Source organism: Pseudophryne corroboree, unplaced genomic scaffold (assembly GCF_028390025.1).
Source record: "Pseudophryne corroboree isolate aPseCor3 unplaced genomic scaffold, aPseCor3.hap2 scaffold_478, whole genome shotgun sequence".
Taxonomy (NCBI): domain Eukaryota; kingdom Metazoa; phylum Chordata; class Amphibia; order Anura; family Myobatrachidae; genus Pseudophryne; species Pseudophryne corroboree.
The window spans coordinates 399,156-418,771 of record NW_026970090.1 but is presented as its reverse complement, the minus strand read 5'-3'; the positions used below and the strand labels follow the sequence as shown (position 1 = coordinate 418,771).

The 19,616-nt window shown below is 35.1% G+C and overlaps 2 non-coding genes across 2 annotated transcripts; both read right to left on the bottom strand.

Annotated features, from left to right (window-relative positions):
- Positions 1 to 422: 422 nt before the first annotated feature.
- TRNAS-ACU (transfer RNA serine (anticodon ACU)) lies at positions 423 to 496 on the bottom strand. Its single transcript has one exon. It is a non-coding gene; the product is annotated as a tRNA-Ser (tRNA).
- Positions 497 to 13,780: 13,284 nt separating this feature from the next.
- Positions 13,781 to 13,854, bottom strand: TRNAS-ACU (transfer RNA serine (anticodon ACU)). The gene has a single exon. It is a non-coding gene; the product is annotated as a tRNA-Ser (tRNA).
- Positions 13,855 to 19,616: the final 5,762 nt, after the last annotated feature.

The window sequence follows — 19,616 nt, the reverse complement described above, 5'->3', positions numbered from 1 at the left end:
GTGTTAATGTTTCCTGGTGTCAACCTGTATTATTTCAGTAGACATTGAAATGAGGATGCATCTTGCTGCCTTTCCAATGAAGCAAGTTTAATTTAGTAATAGGTGAAAAACCATCCTTACAAAGGTGTTAATCAGAGACTTGGCTTTGTGGACACTTTTCAGAGAACAAATTTGTTAGCATAAAAATAAAGGCAGAAAATGAAGAGCTGTTTAATCACTCAATTGGATTTTTCTACCAGCATATTTTTTTCTCTGCAACCCATTGCTAAATTGTGCTTCCTAGCTGTTTTTTATAAAATCACTGAATCAAATCTAACTCCGATTACATCAGAGAAGGCCAGGTACCCTACACCAAAAGAGGGGGTTTGAAATTTTGACTTGTCTACTTAAATATCACCAAAACCTGATCACAATGTCAATCATGTCCCTGGGTGGGATTGAACCACCAACCTTTTGGTTAGTAGCCAGACACACTAACCGATTGCGCCACAGAGACACTTTGCAAAAAGTACATACTGACAAAGGCTAATAAGCATTAATCTAGAACGTTTCCTAGAAAAACTTTAAAAAGTCAATAATCTGGAGAGTTTTTGTAAGAATTTTCTTAAATCAACCAACGAAGAAACACATTGGTACTTTCCCATGATGAGTGAGTGCTTCAGGATCTCTTGCACTTACATGTGCAGCAGAGTACTGCAATGGAAGCATGCTGGGCCCATTACCCAGAGGTAGGCAGATTGAAACTATCCTCTGCTATATGCATTTTTTTTGTTAAAGTAATCCAAAACTGGGATTGATATGTTAGCTATTTTTTATTTAATTAAAGTACAATAACTTTTACCATTTTAATTTGTTTTAATAGTATATTGACAGTATTGTTTTCTTTCAAAAATCCACTTAATTTTCTTTACCCTATTATTAAAATGGTAATTGACAAAAACAAACTACATTGTCACCAGAAGAGCAATACAAAATGTACAAGTGATATATTAAAATCATCTTTCCAGCTTGAATTTCAATGATACATTGGGGCAACGATTTTGTGAGAAACATCTTCACCCTTAAGTAAAGATTTTCTTAATTCCTTACCTGTGTGCTAATTAGATATCACCTTGTTTTCACATTAAACAGTCTTCCACATGAGAAAGCAGCAAGGATGCATTGGCGTTAATGTTTCCTGGTGTCAACCTGTATTATTTCAGTAGACATTGAAATGAGGATGCATCTTGCTGCCTTTCCAATGAAGCAAGTTTAATTTAGTAATAGGTGAAAAACCATCCTTACAAAGGTGTTCATCAGAGACTTGGCTTTGTGGACACTTTTCAGAGAACATATTTGTTAGCATAAAAATAAAGCCAGAAAATGAAGAGCTGTTTAATCACTCAATTGGATTTTTTTGCCAGCATATTTCTTTTTCTCTGCAACCCACTGCTAAATTGTGCTTCCTAGCTGTTTTTATAAAATCACTGAATCAAATCTAACTCTGATTACATCAGAGAAGGCCAGGTACCCTACACCATAAGAGGGGATTTGAAATTTTGACTTGTCTACTTAAAGATCACCAAAATCTGATAACAAGGTCAATTACGTCCCTGGGTGGGATTGAACCACCAATCTTTTGGTTTATAGCCGTACACACTAACTGATTGCGCCACAGAGACACTTTGCAAAAGTACATACTGACAAAGGCTAATAAGCATTCATCTAAAACGTTTCCTAGAAAAACTTTAAAAAGTCAATAATCTGGAGAGTTTTTGTAAAATGTTTCTTCCATCAACCAACGAAGAAACACATTGGTACTTTCCCATGATGAGTGAGTGCTTCAGGATCTCTTACACTTACATGTGCAGCAGAGTACAGCAATGGAAGCATGCTGGGCCCATAACCCAGCGGTAGGCAGATTGAAACTATCCTTTGCTATATGCATTTTTTTTTGTTAATTAAAGTAATCCAAAACTGGGATTGATATTTTGGCTCTTTTATTTTTACTTAAAGTACAATAACTTTTACCATTTTAATTTGTTTTAATAGTATATTGACAGTATTGTTTTCTTTCAAAAATCCACTTAATTTTCTTTACCCTATTATTAAAATGGTAATTGACAAAAACAAACTACATTGTCACCAGAAGAGCAATACAAAATGTACAAGTGATATATTAAAATCATCTTTCCAGCTTGAATTTCAATGATGCATTGGGGCAACGATTTTGTGAGAAACATCTTCACCCTTAAATAAAGATTTTCTTAATTCCTTACCTGTGTGCTAATTAGATATCACCTTGTTTTCACATTAAACAGACTTCCACATGAGAAGCAGCAAGGATACAGTGGCGTTAATGTTTCCTGGTGTCAACCTGTATTATTTCAGTAGACATTGAATTGAGGATGCATCTTGCTGCCTTTCCAATGAAGCAAGTTTAATTTAGTAATAGGTGAAAAACCATCCCTACAAAGGTGTTAATCAGAGACTTGGCTTTGTGGACACTTTTCAAAGAACAAATTTGTTAGCATAAAAATAAAGCCAGAAAATGAAGAGCTGTTTAATCACTCAATTGGATTTTTTTTGCCAGCATATTTCTTTTTCTCTGCAACCCACTGCTAAATTGTGCTTCCTAGCTGTTTTTATAAAATCACTGAATCAAATCTTACTACATCAGAGAAGGCCAGGTACCCTACACCATAACAGGGGGTTTGAAATTTTGACTTGTCTACTTAAAGATCACCAAAATCTGATAACAAGGTCAATTACGTTCCTGGTTGAGATTGAACCACCAACCTTTTGGTTAGTAGCCGGACACACTAACCGATTGCGCCACAGAGACACTTTGCAAAAAGTATATACTGACAAAGTCTAATAAGCATACATCTAGAACGTTTCCTAGAAAAACTTTAAAAAGTCAATAATCTGGAGAGTTTTTGTAAGATGTTTCTTCCATCAACCAATGAAGAAACACATTGGTACTTTCCCATGATGAGTGAGTGCTTCAGGATCTCTTGCACTTACATGTGCAGCAGAGTACTGCAATGGAAGCATGCTGGGCCCATAACCCAGAGGTAGGCAGATTGAAACTATCCTTTGCTATATGCATTTTTTTTTGTTAATTTAAGTAATCAAAACTGGGATTGATATTTTTGCTCTTTTATTTTTACTTAAAGTACAATAACTTTTACCATTTTAATTTGTTTTAATAGTATATTGACAGTATAGTTTTCTTTAAAAAATCCACTTAATTTTCTTTACCCTATTATTAAAAGGGTAATTGACAAAAACAAACTACATTGTCACCAGAAGAGCAATACAAAATGTACAAGTGATATATTAAAATCATCTTTCCAGCTTGAATTTCAATGATGCATTTGGGCAACGATTTTGTGAGAAACATCTTCACCCTTAAATAAAGATTTTCTTAATTCCTTACATGTGTGCTAATTAGATATCACCTTGTTTTCACATTAAACAGACTTCTACATGAGAAAGCAGCAAGGATGCAGTGGCGTTAATGTTTCCTGGTGTCAACCTGTATTATTTCAGTAGACATTGAAATGAGGATGCATCTTGCTGCCTTTCCAATGAAGCAAGTTTAATTTAGTAATAGGTGAAAAAACATTCCTACAAAGGTGTTAATCAGAGACTTGGCTTTGTGGACACTTTTCAGAGAACAAATTTGTTAGCATAAAAATAAAGCCAGAAAATGAAGAGCTGTTTAATCACTCAATTGGATTTTTTTTGCCAGCATATTTCTTTTTCTCTGCAACCCACTGCTAAATTGTGCTTCCTAGCTGTTTTTATAAAATCACTGAATCAAATCTAACTCTTATTACATCAGAGAAGGCCAGGTACCCTACACCATAACCGGGGGTTTGAAATTTTGACTTGTCTACTTAAAGATCACCAAAATCTGATAACAAGGTCAATTACGTCCCTGGGTGGGATTGAACCACCAACCTTTTGTTAGTAGCCAGACACACTAACCGATTGCGCCACAGAGACACTTTGTAAAAAGTGCATACTGACAAAGGCTAATAAGCATACATCTAGAACGTTTCCTAGAAAAACTTTAAAAAGTCAATAATCTGGAGAGTTTTTGTAAGATGTTTCTTCCATCAACCAACGAAGAAACACATTGGTACTTTCCCATGATGACTGAGTGCTTCAGGATCTCTTGCACTTACATGTGCAGCAGAGTACTGCAATGGAAGCATGCTGGGCCCATAACCCAGAGGTAGGCAGATTGAAACTATCCTTTGCTATATGCATTTTTTTTTGTTAATTTAAGTAATCAAAACTGGGATTGATATTTTTGCTCTTTTATTTTTACTTAAAGTACAATAACTTTTACCATTTTAATTTGTTTTAATAGTATATTGACAGTATAGTTTTCTTTAAAAAAGCCACTTAATTTTCTTTACCCTATTATTAAAAGGGTAATTGACAAAAACAAACTACATTGTCACCAGAAGAGCAATACAAAATGTACAAGTGATATATTAAAATCATCTTTCCAGCTTGAATTTCAATGATGCATTGGGGCAACGATTTTGTGAGAAACATTTTCACCCTTAAATAAAGATTTTCTTAATTCCTTACCTGTGTGCTAATTAGATATCACCTTGTTTTCACATTAAACAGACTTCCACATGAGAAAGCAGCAAGGATGCAGTGGCGTTAATGTTTCCTGGTGTCAACCTGTATTATTTCAGTAGACATTGAAATGAGGATGCATCTTGCTGCCTTTCCAATGAAGCAAGTTTAATTTAGTAATAGGTTAAAAACCATCCTTACAAAGGTGTTAATCAGAGACTTGGCTTTGTGGACACTTTTCAGAGAACAAATTTGTTAGCATAAAAATAAAGCCAGAAAATTAAGAGCTGTTTAATCACTCAATTGGATTTTTTTTGCCAGCATATTTCTTTTTCTCTGCAACCCACTGCTAAATTGTGCTTCCTAGCTGTTTTTATAAAATCACTGAATCAAATCTAACTCTGATTACATCAGAGAAGGCCAGGTACCCTACACCAGAACAGGGGGATTTGAAATTTTGACTTGTCTACTTAAAGATCACCAAAATTTGATAACAAGGTCAATTACGTCCCTGGGTGGGATTGAACCACCAACCTTTTGGTTAATAGCCATGCACACTAACTGATTGCGCCACAAAGACACTTTGCAAAAGTACATACTGACAAAGGCTAATAAGCATTCATCTAAAACGTTTCCTAGAAAAACTTTAAAAAGTCAATTATCTGGAGAGTTTTTGTAAAATGTTTCTTCCATCAACCAACGAAGAAACACATTGGTACTTTCCCATGATGAGTGAGTGCTTCAGGATCTCTTGCACTTACATGTGCAGCAGAGTACAGCAATGGAAGCAAGCTGGGCCCATAACCCAGCGGTAGGCAGATTGAAACTATCCTTTGCTATATGCATTTTTTTTTGTTCATTTAAGTAATCAAAACTGGGATTGATATTTTTGCTCTTTTATTTTTACTTAAAGTACAATAACTTTTACCATTTTAATTTGTTTTAATAGTATATTGACAGTATTGTTTTCTTTCAAAAATCCACTTAATTTTCTTTACCCTATTATTAAAATGGTAATTGACAAAAACAAACTACATTGTCACCAGAAGAGCAATACAAAATGTACAAGTGATATATTAAAATCATCTTTCCAGCTTGAATTTCAATGATGCATTGGGGCAACGATTTTGTGAGAAACATCTTCACCCTTAAATAAAGATTTTCTTAATTCCTTACCTGTGTGCTAATTAGATATCACCTTGTTTTCACATTGGCCCTCATTCCGAGTTGTTCGCTCGGTATTTTTCATCGCATCGCAGTGAAAATCCGCTTAGTACGCATGCGCAATGTTCGCACTGCGACTGCGCCAAGTAACTTTACTATGAAGAAAGTATTTTTACTCACGGCTTTTTCTTCGCTCCGGCGATCGTAATGTGATTGACAGGAAATGGGTGTTACTGGGCGGAAACACGGCGTTTCAGGGGCGTGTGGCTGAAAACGCTACCGTTTCCGGAAAAAACGCAGGAGTGGCCGGAGAAACGGTGGGAGTGCCTGGGCGAACGCTGGGTGTGTTTGTGACGTCAACCAGGAACGACAAGCACTGAACTGATCGCACAGGCAGAGTAAGTCTGGAGCTACTCTGAAACTGCTAAGTAGTTAGTAATCGCAATATTGCGAATACATCGGTCGCAATTTTAAGAAGCTAAGATTCACTCCCAGTAGGCGGCGGCTTAGCGTGTGTAACTCTGCTAAATTCGCCTTGCGACCGATCAACTCGGAATGAGGGCCATTAAATAGACTTCCACATGAGAAAGCAGCAATGATACAGTGGCGTTAATGTTTCCTGGTGTCAACCTGTATTATTTCAGTAGACATTGAATTGAGGATGCATCTTGCTGCCTTTCCAATGAAGCAAGTTTAATTTAGTAATAGGTGAAAAACCATCCCTACAAAGGTGTTAATCAGAGACTTGGCTTTGTGGACACTTTTCAAAGAACAAATTTGTTAGCATAAAAATAAAGCCAGAAAATGAAGAGCTGTTTAATCACTCAATTGGATTTTTTTTGCCAGCATATTTCTTTTTCTCTGCAACCCACTGCTAAATTGTGCTTCCTAGCTGTTTTTATAAAATCACTGAGTCAAATCTAACTACATCAGAGAAGGCCAGGTACCCTACAGCATAACAGGGGGTTTGAAATTTTGACTTGTCTACTTAAAGATCACCAAAATCTGATAACAAGGTCAATTACGTCCCTGGTTGGGATTGAACCACCAACCTTTTGGTTAGTAGCCGGACACACTAACCGATTGCGCCACAGAGACACTTTGCAAAAAGTACATATTGACAAAGTCTAATAAGCATACATCTAGAACGTTTCCTAGAAAAACTTTAAAAAGTCAATAATCTGGAGAGTTTTTGTAAGATGTTTCTTCCATCAACCAACGAAGAAACACATTGGTACTTTCCCATGATGAGTGAGTGCTTCAGGATCTATTGCACTTACATGTGCAGCAGAGTACAGCAATGGAAGCATGCTGGGCATATAACCCAGAGGTAGGCAGATTGAAACTATCCTCTGCTATATGCATTTTTTTTTGTTAATTAAAGTAATCCAAAACTGGGATTGATATGTTGGCTCTTTTATTTTTACTTACAGTACAATAACTTTTACCATTTTAATTTGTTTTAATAGTATATTGACAGTATTGTTTTCTTTCAAAAATCCACTTAATTTTCTTTACCCTATTATTAAAATGGTAATTGACAAAAACAAACTACATTGTCACCAGAAGAGCAATACAAAATGTACAAGTGATATATTAAAATCATCTTTCCAGCTTAAATTTCAATGATGCATTGGGGCAACGATTTTGTGAGAAACATTTTCACCCTTAAATAAAGATTTTCTTAATTCCTTACCTGTGTGCTAATTAGATATCACCTTGTTTTCACATTAAACAGACTTCCACATGAGAAAGCAGCAAGGATGCAGTGGCGTTAATGTTTCCTGGTGTCAACCTGTATTATTTCAGTAGACATTGAAATGAGGATGCATCTTGCTGCCTTTCCAATGAAGCAAGTTTAATTTAGTAATAGGTTAAAAACCATCCATACAAAGGTGTTAATCAGAGACTTGGCTTTGTGGACACTTTTCAGAGAACAAATTTGTTAGCATAAAAATAAAGCCAGAAAATTAAGAGCTGTTTAATCACTCAATTGGATTTTTTTTGCCAGCATATTTCTTTTTCTCTGCAACCCACTGCTAAATTTTGCTTCCTAGCTGTTTTTATAAAATCACTGAATCAAATCTAACTCTGATTACATCAGAGAAGGCCAGGTAACCTACACCAGAACAGGGGGATTTGAAATTTTGACTTGTCTACTTAAAGATCACCAAAATCTGATAACAAGGTCAATTACGTCCCTGGGTGGGATTGAACCACCAACCTTTTGGTTAACAGCCGTGCACACTAACTGATTGCGCCACAAAGACACTTTGCAAAAGTTCTTACTGACAAAGGCTAATAAGCATTCATCTAAAACGTTTCCTAGAAAAACTTTAAAAAGTCAATAATCTGGAGAGTTTTTGTAAAATGTTTCTTCCATCAACCAACGAAGAAACACATTGGTACTTTCCCATGATGAGTGAGTGCTTCAGGATCTCTTGCACTTACATGTGCAGCAGAGTACAGCAATAGAAGCATGCTGGGCCCATAACCCAGCGGTAGGCAGATTGAAACTATCCTCTGCTATATGCATTTTTTTTTGTTAATTAAAGTAATCCAAAACTGGGATTGATATTTTGGCTCTTTTATTTTTACTTAAAGTACAATAACTTTTACCATTTTAATTTGTTTTAATAGTATATTGACAGTATTGTTTTCTTTCAAAAATCCACTTAATTTTCTTTACCCTATTATTAAAATGGTAATTGACAAAAACAAACTACATTGTCACCAGAAGAGCAATACAAAATGTACAAGTGATATATTAAAATCATCTTTCCAGCTTGAATTTCAATGATGCATTGGGGCAACGATTTTGTGAGAAACATCTTCACCCTTAAATAAAGATTTTCTTAATTCCTTACCTGTGTGCTAATTAGATATCACCTTGTTTTCACATTAAACAGACTTCCACATGAGAAAGCAGCAAGGATACAGTGGCGTTAATGTTTCCTGGTGTCAACCTGTATTATTTCAGTAGACATTGAATTGAGGATGCATCTTGCTGCCTTTCTAATGAAGCAAGTTTAATTTAGTAATAGGTGAAAAACCATCCCTACAAAGGTGTTAATCAGAGACTTGGCTTTGTGGACACTTTTCAAAGAACAAATTTGTTAGCATAAAAATAAAGCCAGAAAATGAAGAGCTGTTTAATCACTCAAATGGATTTTTTTTGCCAGCATATTTCTTTTTCTCTGCAACCCACTGCTAAATTGTGCTTCCTAGCTGTTTTTATAAAATCACTGAATCAAATCTAACTACATCAGAGAAGGCCAGGTACCCTACACCATAACAGGGGGTTTGAAATTTTGACTTGTCTACTTAAAGATCACCAAAATCTGATAACAAGGTCAATTACGTTCCTGGTTGGGATTGAACCACCAACCTTTTGGTTAGTAGCCAGACACACTAACCGATTGCGCCACAGAGACACTTTGCAAAAAGTACATACTGACAAAGTCTAATAAGCATACATCTAGAACGTTTCCTAGAAAAACTTTAAAAAGTCAATAATCTGGAGAGTTTTTGTAAGATGTTTCTTCCATCAACCAATGAAGAAACACATTGGTACTTTCCCATGATGAGTGAGTGCTTCAGGATCTCTTGCACTTACATGTGCAGCAGAGTACTGCAATGGAAGCATGCTGGGCCCATAACCCAGAGGTAGGCAGATTGAAACTATCCTTTGCTATATGCATTTTTTTTTGTTAATTTAAGTAATCAAAACTGGGATTGATATTTTTGCTCTTTTATTTTTACTTAAAGTACAATAACTTTTACCATTTTAATTTGTTTTAATAGTATATTGACAGTATAGTTTTCTTTAAAAAATCCACTTAATTTTCTTTACCCTATTATTAAAAGGGTAATTGACAAAAACAAACTACATTGTCACCAGAAGAGCAATACAAAATGTACAAGTGATATATTAAAATCATCTTTCCAGCTTGAATTTCAATGATGCATTGGGGCAACGATTTTGTGAGAAACATCTTCACCCTTAAATAAAGATTTTCTTAATTCCTTACATGTGTGCTAATTAGATATCACCTTGTTTTCACATTAAACAGACTTCTACATGAGAAAGCAGCAAGGATGCAGTGGCGTTAATGTTTCCTGGTGTCAACCTGTATTATTTCAGTAGACATTGAAATGAGGATGCATCTTGCTGCCTTTCCAATGAAGCAAGTTTAATTTAGTAATAGGTGAAAAACCATCCCTACAAAGGTGTTAATCAGAGACTTGGCTTTGTGGACACTTTTCAGAGAACAAATTTGTTAGCATAAAAATAAAGCCAGAAAATGAAGAGCTGTTTAATCACTCAATTGGATTTTTTTTGCCAGCATATTTCTTTTTCTCTGCAACCCACTGCTAAATTGTGCTTCCTAGCTGTTTTTATAAAATCACTGAATCAAATCTAACTCTTATTACATCAGAGAAGGCCAGGTACCCTACACCATAACAGGGGGTTTGAAATTTTGACTTGTCTACTTAAAGATCACCAAAATCTGATAACAAGGTCAATTACGTCCCTGGTTGGGATTAAACCACCAACCTTTTGGTTAGTAGCCGGACACACTAACCGATTGCGCCACAGAGACACTTCCCAAAAAGTACATACTGACAAAGGCTAATAAGCATACATCTAGAACGTTTCCTAGAAAAACTTTAAAAAGTCAATAATCTGGAGAGTTTTTGTAAAATGTTTCTTCCATCAACCAACGAAGAAACACATTGGTACTTTCCCATGATGAGTGAGTGCTTCAGGATCTCTTGCACTTACATGTGCAGCAGAGTACTGCAATGGAAGCATGCTGGGCCCATAACCCAGAGGTAGGCAGATTGAAACTATCCTTTGCTATATGCATTTTTTTTTGTTAATTTAAGTAATCAAAACTGGGATTGATATTTTTGCTCTTTTATTTTTACTTGAAGTACAATAACTTTTACCATTTTAATTTGTTTGAATAGTATATTGACAGTATAGTTTTCTTTAAAAAATCCACTTAATTTTCTTTACCCTATTATTAAAAGGGTAATTGACAAAAACAAACTACATTGTCACCAGAAGAGCAATACAAAATGTACAAGTGATATATTAAAATCATCTTTCCAGCTTGAATTTCAATGATGCATTGGGGCAACGATTTTGTGAGAAACATCTTCACCCTTAAATAAAGATTTTCTTAATTCCTTACCTGTGTGCTAATTAGATATCACCTTGTTTTCACATTAAACAAACTTCCACATGAGAAAGCAGCAAGGATGCAGTGGCGTTAATGTTTCCTGGTGTCAACCTGTATTATTTCAGTAGAAATTGAAATGAGGATGCATCTTGCTGCCTTTCCAATGAAGCAAGTTTAATTTAGTAATAGGTGAAAAACCATCCCTACAAAGGTGTTAATCAGAGACTTGGCTTTGTGGACACTTTTCAGAGAACAAATTTGTTAGCATAAAAATAAAGTCAGAAAATGAAGAGCTGTTTAATCACTCAATTGGATTTTTTTTGCCAGCATATTTCTTTTTCTCTGCAACCCACTGCTAAATTGTGCTTCCTATCTGTTTTTATAAAATCACTGAATCAAATCTAACTCTGATTACATCAGAGAAGGCCAGGTACCCTACACCATAACAGGGAGTTTGAAATTTTGACTTGTCTACTTAAAGATCACCAAAATCTGATAACAAGGTCAATTACGTGCCTGGGTGGGATTGAACCACCAACCTTTTGGTTAATAGCCGTGCACACTAACTGATAGCGCCACAAAGACACTTTGCAAAAGGACATACTGACAAAGGCTAATAAGCATTCATCTAAAACGTTTCCTAGAAAAACTTTAAAAAGTCAATAATCTGGAGAGTTTTTGTAAAATGTTTCTTCCATCAACCAACGAAGAAACACATTGGTACTTTCCCATGATGAGTGAGTGCTTCAGGATCTCTTGCACTTACATGTGCAGCAGAGTACAGCAATGGAAGCATGCTGGGCCCAAAACCCAGCGGTAGGCAGATTGAAACTATCCTTTGCTATATGCATTTTTTTTTGTTCATTTAAGTAATCAAAACTGGGATTGATATTTTTGCTCTTTTATTTTTACTTAAAGTACAATAACTTTTACCATTTTAATTTGTTTTAATAGTATATTGACAGTATTGTTTTCTTTCAAAAATCCACTTAATTTTCTTTACCCTATTATTAAAATGGTAATTGACAAAAACAAACTACATTGTCACCAGAAGAGCAATACAAAATGTACAAGTGATATATTAAAATCATCTTTCCAGCTTGAATTTCAATGATGCATTGGGGCAACGATTTTGTGAGCAACATCTTCACCCTTAAATAAAGATTTTCTTAATTCCTTACCTGTGTGCTAATTAGATATCACCTTGTTTTCACATTAAACAGACTTCCACATGAGAAAGCAGCAAGGATACAGTGGCGTTAATGTTTCCTGGTGTCAACCTGTATTATTTCAGTAGACATTGAATTGAGGATGCATCTTGCTGCCTTTCCAATGAAGCAAGTTTAATTTAGTAATAGGTGAAAAACCATCCCTACAAAGGTGTTAATCAGAGACTTGGCTTTGTGGACACTTTTCAAAGAACAAATTTGTTAGCATAAAAATAAAGCCAGAAAATGAAGAGCTGTTTAATCACTCAATTGGATTTTTTTTGCCAGCATATTTCTTTTTCTCTGCAACCCACTGCTAAATTGTGCTTCCTAGCTGTTTTTATAAAATCACTGAGTCAAATCTAACTACATCAGAGAAGGCCAGGTACCCTACAGCATAACAGGGGGTTTGAAATTTTGACTTGTCTACTTAAAGATCACCAAAATCTGATAACAAGGTCAATTACGTCCCTGGTTGGGATTGAACCACCAACCTTTTGGTTAGTAGCCGGACACACTAACCGATTGCGCCACAGAGACACTTTGCAAAAAGTACATACTGACAAAGTCTAATAAGCATACATCTAGAACGTTTCCTAGAAAAACTTTAAAAAGTCAATAATCTGGAGAGTTTTTGTAAGATGTTTCTTCCATCAACCAATGAAGAAACACATTGGTACTTTCCCATGATGAGTGAGTGCTTCAGGATCTCTTGCACTTACATGTGCAGCAGAGTACTGCAATGGAAGCATGCTGGGCCCATAACCCAGAGGTAGGCAGATTGAAACTATCCTTTGCTATATGCATTTTTTTTGTTAATTTAAGTAATCAAAACTGGGATTGATATTTTTGCTCTTTTATTTTTACTTGAAGTACAATAACTTTTACCATTTTAATTTGTTTGAATAGTATATTGACAGTATAGTTTTCTTTAAAAAATCCACTTAATTTTCTTTACCCTATTATTAAAAGGGTAATTGACAAAAACAAACTACATTGTCACCAGAAGAGCAATACAAAATGTACAAGTGATATATTAAAATCATCTTTCCAGCTTGAATTTCAATGATGCATTGGGGCAACGATTTTGTGAGAAACATCTTTACCCTTAAATAAAGGTTTTCTTAATTCCTTACCTGTGTGCTAATTAGATATCACCTTGTTTTCACATTAAACAAACTTCCACATGTGAAAGCAGCAAGGATGCAGTGGCGTTAATGTTTCCTGGTGTCAACCTGTATTATTTCAGTAGAAATTGAAATGAGGATGCATCTTGCTGCCTTTCCAATGAAGCAAGATTAATTTAGTAATAGGTGAAAAACCATCCCTACAAAGGTGTTAATCAGAGACTTGGCTTTGTGGACACTTTTCAGAGAACAAATTTGTTAGCATAAAAATAAAGCCAGAAAATGAAGAGCTGTTTAATCACTCAATTGGATTTTTTTTGCCAGCATATTTCTTTTTCTCTGCAACCCACTGCTAAATAGTGCTTCCTAGCTGTTTTTATAAAATCACTGAATCAAATCTAACTCTGATTACATCAGAGAAGGCCAGGTACCCTACACCATAACAGGGGGTTTGAAATTTTGACTTGTCTACTTAAAGATCACTAAAATCTGATAACAAGGTCAATTACGTCCCTGGGTGGGATTGAACCACCAACTTTTTGGTTAGTAGCCAAACACACTAACCGATTGCGCCACAGAGACACTTTGTAAAAAGTACATACTGACAAAGGCTAATAAGCATACATCTAGAACGTTTCCTAGAAAAACTTTAAAAAGTCAATAATCTGGAGAGTTTTTGTAAGATGTTTCTTCCATCAACCAACGAAGAAACACATTGGTACTTTCCCATGATGACTGAGTGCTTCAGGATCTCTTGCACTTACATGTGCAGCAGAGTACTGCAATGGAAGCATGCTGGGCCCATAACCCAGAGGTAGGCAGATTGAAACTATCCTTTGCTATATGCATTTTTTTTTGTTAATTTAAGTAATCAAAACTGGGATTGATATTTTTGCTCTTTTATTTTTACTTAAAGTACAATAACTTTTACCATTTTAATTTGTTTTAATAGTATATTGACAGTATAGTTTTCTTTAAAAAATCCACTTAATTTTCTTTACCCTATTATTAAAAGGGTAATTGACAAAAACAAACTACATTGTCACCAGAAGAGCAATACAAAATGTTCAAGTGATATATTAAAATCATCTTTCCAGCTTGAATTTCAATGATGCATTGGGGCAACGATTTTGTGAGAAACATCTTCACCCTTAAATAAAGATTTTCTTAATTCCTTACCTGTGTGCTAATTAGATATCACCTTGTTTTCACATTAAACAGACTTCTACATGAGAAAGCAGCAAGGATGCAGTGGCGTTAATGTTTCCTGGTGTCAACCTGTATTATTTCAGTAGACATTGAAATGAGGATGCATCTTGCTGCCTTTCCAATGAAGCAAGTTTAATTTAGTAATAGGTGAAAAACCATCCCTACAAAGGTGTTAATCAGAGACTTGGCTTTGTGGACACTTTTCAAAGAACAAATTTGTTAGCATAAAAATAAAGCCAGAAAATGAAGAGCTGTTTAATCACTCAAATGGATTTTTTTTGCCAGCATATTTCTTTTTCTCTGCAACCCACTGCTAAATTGTGCTTCCTAGCTGTTTTTATAAAATCACTGAATCAAATCTACCTACATCAGAGAAGGCCAGGTACCCTACACCATAACAGTGGTTTGAAATTTTGACTTGTCTACTTAAAGATCACCAAAATCTGATAACAAGGTCAATTACGTTCCTGGTTGGGATTGAACCACCAACCTTTTGGTTAGTAGCCAGACACACTAACCGATTGCGCCACAGAGACACTTTGCAAAAAGTACATACTGACAAAGTCTAATAAGCATACATCTAGAACGTTTCCTAGAAAAACTTTAAAAAGTCAATAATCTGGAGAGTTTTTGTAAGATGTTTCTTCCATCAACCAATGAAGAAACACATTGGTACTTTCCCATGATGAGTGAGTGCTTCAGGATCTCTTGCACTTACATGTGCAGCAGAGTACTGCAATGGAAGCATGCTGGGCCCATAACCCAGAGGTAGGCAGATTGAAACTATCCTTTGCTATATGCATTTTTTTTTTGTTAATTTAAGTAATCAAAACTGGGATTGATATTTTTGCTCTTTTATTTTTACTTAAAGTACAATAACTTTTACCATTTTAATTTGTTTTAATAGTATATTGACAGTATAGTTTTCTTTAAAAAATCCACTTAATTTTCTTTACCCTATTATTAAAAGGGTAATTGACAAAAACAAACTACATTGTCACCAGAAGAGCAATACAAAATGTACAAGTGATATATTAAAATCATCTTTCCAGCTTGAATTTCAATGATGCATTGGGGCAACGATTTTGTGAGAAACATCTTCACCCTTAAATAAAGATTTTCTTAATTCCTTACCTGTGTGCTAATTAGATATCACCTTGTTTTCACATTAAACAGACTTCTACATGAGAAAGCAGCAAGGATGCAGTGGCGTTAATGTTTCCTGGTGTCAACCTGTATTATTTCAGTAGACATTGAAATGAGGATGCATCTTGCTGCCTTTCCAATGAAGCAAGTTTAATTTAGTAATAGGTGAAAAACCATCCCTACAAAGGTGTTAATCAGAGACTTGGCTTTGTGGACACTTTTCAGAGAACAAATTTGTTAGCATAAAAATAAAGCCAGAAAATGAAGAGCTGTTTAATCACTCAATTGGATTTTTTTTGCCAGCATATTTCTTTTTCTCTGCAACCCACTGCTAAATTGTGCTTCCTAGCTGTTTTTATAAAATCACTGAATCAAATCTAACTCTTATTACATCAGAGAAGGCCAGGTACCCTACACCATAACAGGGGGTTTGAAATTTTGACTTGTCTACTTAAAGATCACCAAAATCTGATAACAAGGTCAATTACGTCCCTGGTTGGGATTAAACCACCAACCTTTTGGTTAGTAGCCGGACACACTAACCGATTGCGCCACAGAGACACTTCCCAAAAAGTACATACTGACAAAGGCTAATAAGCATACATCTAGAACGTTTCCTAGAAAAACTTTAAAAAGTCAATAATCTGGAGAGTTTTTGTAAAATGTTTCTTCCATCAACCAACGAAGAAACACATTGGTACTTTCCCATGATGAGTGAGTGCTTCAGGATCTCTTGCACTTACATGTGCAGCAGAGTACTGCAATGGAAGCATGCTGGGCCCATAACCCAGAGGTAGGCAGATTGAAACTATCCTTTGCTATATGCATTTTTTTTTGTTAATTTAAGTAATCAAAACTGGGATTGATATTTTTGCTCTTTTATTTTTACTTGAAGTACAATAACTTTTACCATTTTAATTTGTTTGAATAGTATATTGACAGTATAGTTTTCTTTAAAAAATCCACTTAATTTTCTTTACCCTATTATTAAAAGGGTAATTGACAAAAACAAACTACATTGTCACCAGAAGAGCAATACAAAATGTACAAGTGATATATTAAAATCATCTTTCCAGCTTGAATTTCAATGATGCATTGGGGCAACGATTTTGTGAGAAACATCTTCACCCTTAAATAAAGATTTTCTTAATTCCTTACCTGTGTGCTAATTAGATATCACCTTGTTTTCACATTAAACAAACTTCCACATGAGAAAGCAGCAAGGATGCAGTGGCGTTAATGTTTCCTGGTGTCAACCTGTATTATTTCAGTAGAAATTGAAATGAGGATGCATCTTGCTGCCTTTCCAATGAAGCAAGTTTAATTTAGTAATAGGTGAAAAACCATCCCTACAAAGGTGTTAATCAGAGACTTGGCTTTGTGGACACTTTTCAGAGAACAAATTTGTTAGCATAAAAATAAAGTCAGAAAATGAAGAGCTGTTTAATCACTCAATTGGATTTTTTTTGCCAGCATATTTCTTTTTCTCTGCAACCCACTGCTAAATTGTGCTTCCTATCTGTTTTTATAAAATCACTGAATCAAATCTAACTCTGATTACATCAGAGAAGGCCAGGTACCCTACACCATAACAGGGAGTTTGAAATTTTGACTTGTCTACTTAAAGATCACCAAAATCTGATAACAAGGTCAATTACGTGCCTGGGTGGGATTGAACCACCAACCTTTTGGTTAATAGCCGTGCACACTAACTGATTGCGCCACAAAGACACTTTGCAAAAGGACATACTGACAAAGGCTAATAAGCATTCATCTAAAACGTTTCCTAGAAAAACTTTAAAAAGTCAATAATCTGGAGAGTTTTTGTAAAATGTTTCTTCCATCAACCAACGAAGAAACACATTGGTACTTTCCCATGATGAGTGAGTGCTTCAGGATCTCTTGCACTTACATGTGCAGCAGAGTACAGCAATGGAAGCATGCTGGGCCCAAAACCCAGCGGTAGGCAGATTGAAACTATCCTTTGCTATATGCATTTTTTTTTGTTCATTTAAGTAATCAAAACTGGGATTGATATTTTTGCTCTTTTATTTTTACTTAAAGTACAATAACTTTTACCATTTTAATTTGTTTTAATAGTATATTGACAGTATTGTTTTCTTTCAAAAATCCACTTAATTTTCTTTACCCTATTATTAAAATGGTAATTGACAAAAACAAACTACATTGTCACCAGAAGAGCAATACAAAATGTACAAGTGATATATTAAAATCATCTTTCCAGCTTGAATTTCAATGATGCATTGGGGCAACGATTTTGTGAGCAACATCTTCACCCTTAAATAAAGATTTTCTTAATTCCTTACCTGTGTGCTAATTAGATATCACCTTGTTTTCACATTAAACAGACTTCCACATGAGAAAGCAGCAAGGATACAGTGGCGTTAATGTTTCCTGGTGTCAACCTGTATTATTTCAGTAGACATTGAATTGAGGATGCATCTTGCTGCCTTTCCAATGAAGCAAGTTTAATTTAGTAATAGGTGAAAAACCATCCCTACAAAGGTGTTAATCAGAGACTTGGCTTTGTGGACACTTTTCAAAGAACAAATTTGTTAGCATAAAAATAAAGCCAGAAAATGAAGAGCTGTTTAATCACTCAATTGGATTTTTTTTGCCAGCATATTTCTTTTTCTCTGCAACCCACTGCTAAATTGTGCTTCCTAGCTGTTTTTATAAAATCACTGAGTCAAATCTAACTACATCAGAGAAGGCCAGGTACCCTACAGCATAATAGGGGGTTTGAAATTTTGACTTGTCTACTTAAAGATCACCAAAATCTGATAACAAGGTCAATTACGTCCCTGGTTGGGATTGAACCACCAACCTTTTGGTTAGTAGCCGGACACACTAACCGATTGCGCCACAGAGACACTTTGCAAAAAGTACATACTGACAAAGTCTAATAAGCATACATCTAGAATGTTTCCTAGAAAAACTTTAAAAAGTCAATAATCTGGAGAGTTTTTGTAAGATGTTTCTTCCATCAACCAATGAAGAAACACATTGGTACTTTCCCATGATGAGTGAGTGCTTCAGGATCTCTTGCACTTACATGTGCAGCAGAGTACTGCAATGGAAGCATGCTGGGCCCATAACCCAGAGGTAGGCAGATTGAAACTATCCTTTGCTATATGCATTTTTTTTGTTAATTTAAGTAATCAAAACTGGGATTGATATTTTTGCTCTTTTATTTTTACTTGAAGTACAATAACTTTTACCATTTTAATTTGTTTGAAAAGTATATTGACAGTATAGTTTTCTTTAAAAAATCCACTTAATTTTCTTTACCCTATTATTAAAAGGGTAATTGACAAAAACAAACTACATTGTCACCAGAAGAGCAATACAAAATGTACAAGTGATATATTAAAATCATCTTTCCAGCTTGAATTTCAATGATGCATTGGGGCAACGATTTTGTGAGAAACATCTTTACCCTTAAATAAAGGTTTTCTTAATTCCTTACCTGTGTGCTAATTAGATATCACCTTGTTTTCACATTAAACAAACTTCCACATGTGAAAGCAGCAAGGATGCAGTGGCGTTAATGTTTCCTGGTGTCAACCTGTATTATTTCAGTAGAAATTGAAATGAGGATGCATCTTGCTGCCTTTCCAATGAAGCAAGTTTAATTTAGTAATAGGTGAAAAACCATCCCTACAAAGGTGTTAATCAGAGACTTGGCTTTGTGGACACTTTTCAGAGAACAAATTTGTTAGCATAAAAATAAAGCCAGAAAATGAAGAGCTGTTTAATCACTCAATTGGATTTTTTTTGCCAGCATATTTCTTTTTCTCTGCAACCCACTGCTAAATAGTGCTTCCTAGCTGTTTTTATAAAATCACTGAATCAAATCTAACTCTGATTACATCAGAGAAGGCCAGGTACCCTACACCATAACAGGGGGTTTGAAATTTTGACTTGTCTACTTAAAGATCACCAAAATCTGATAACAAGGTCAATTA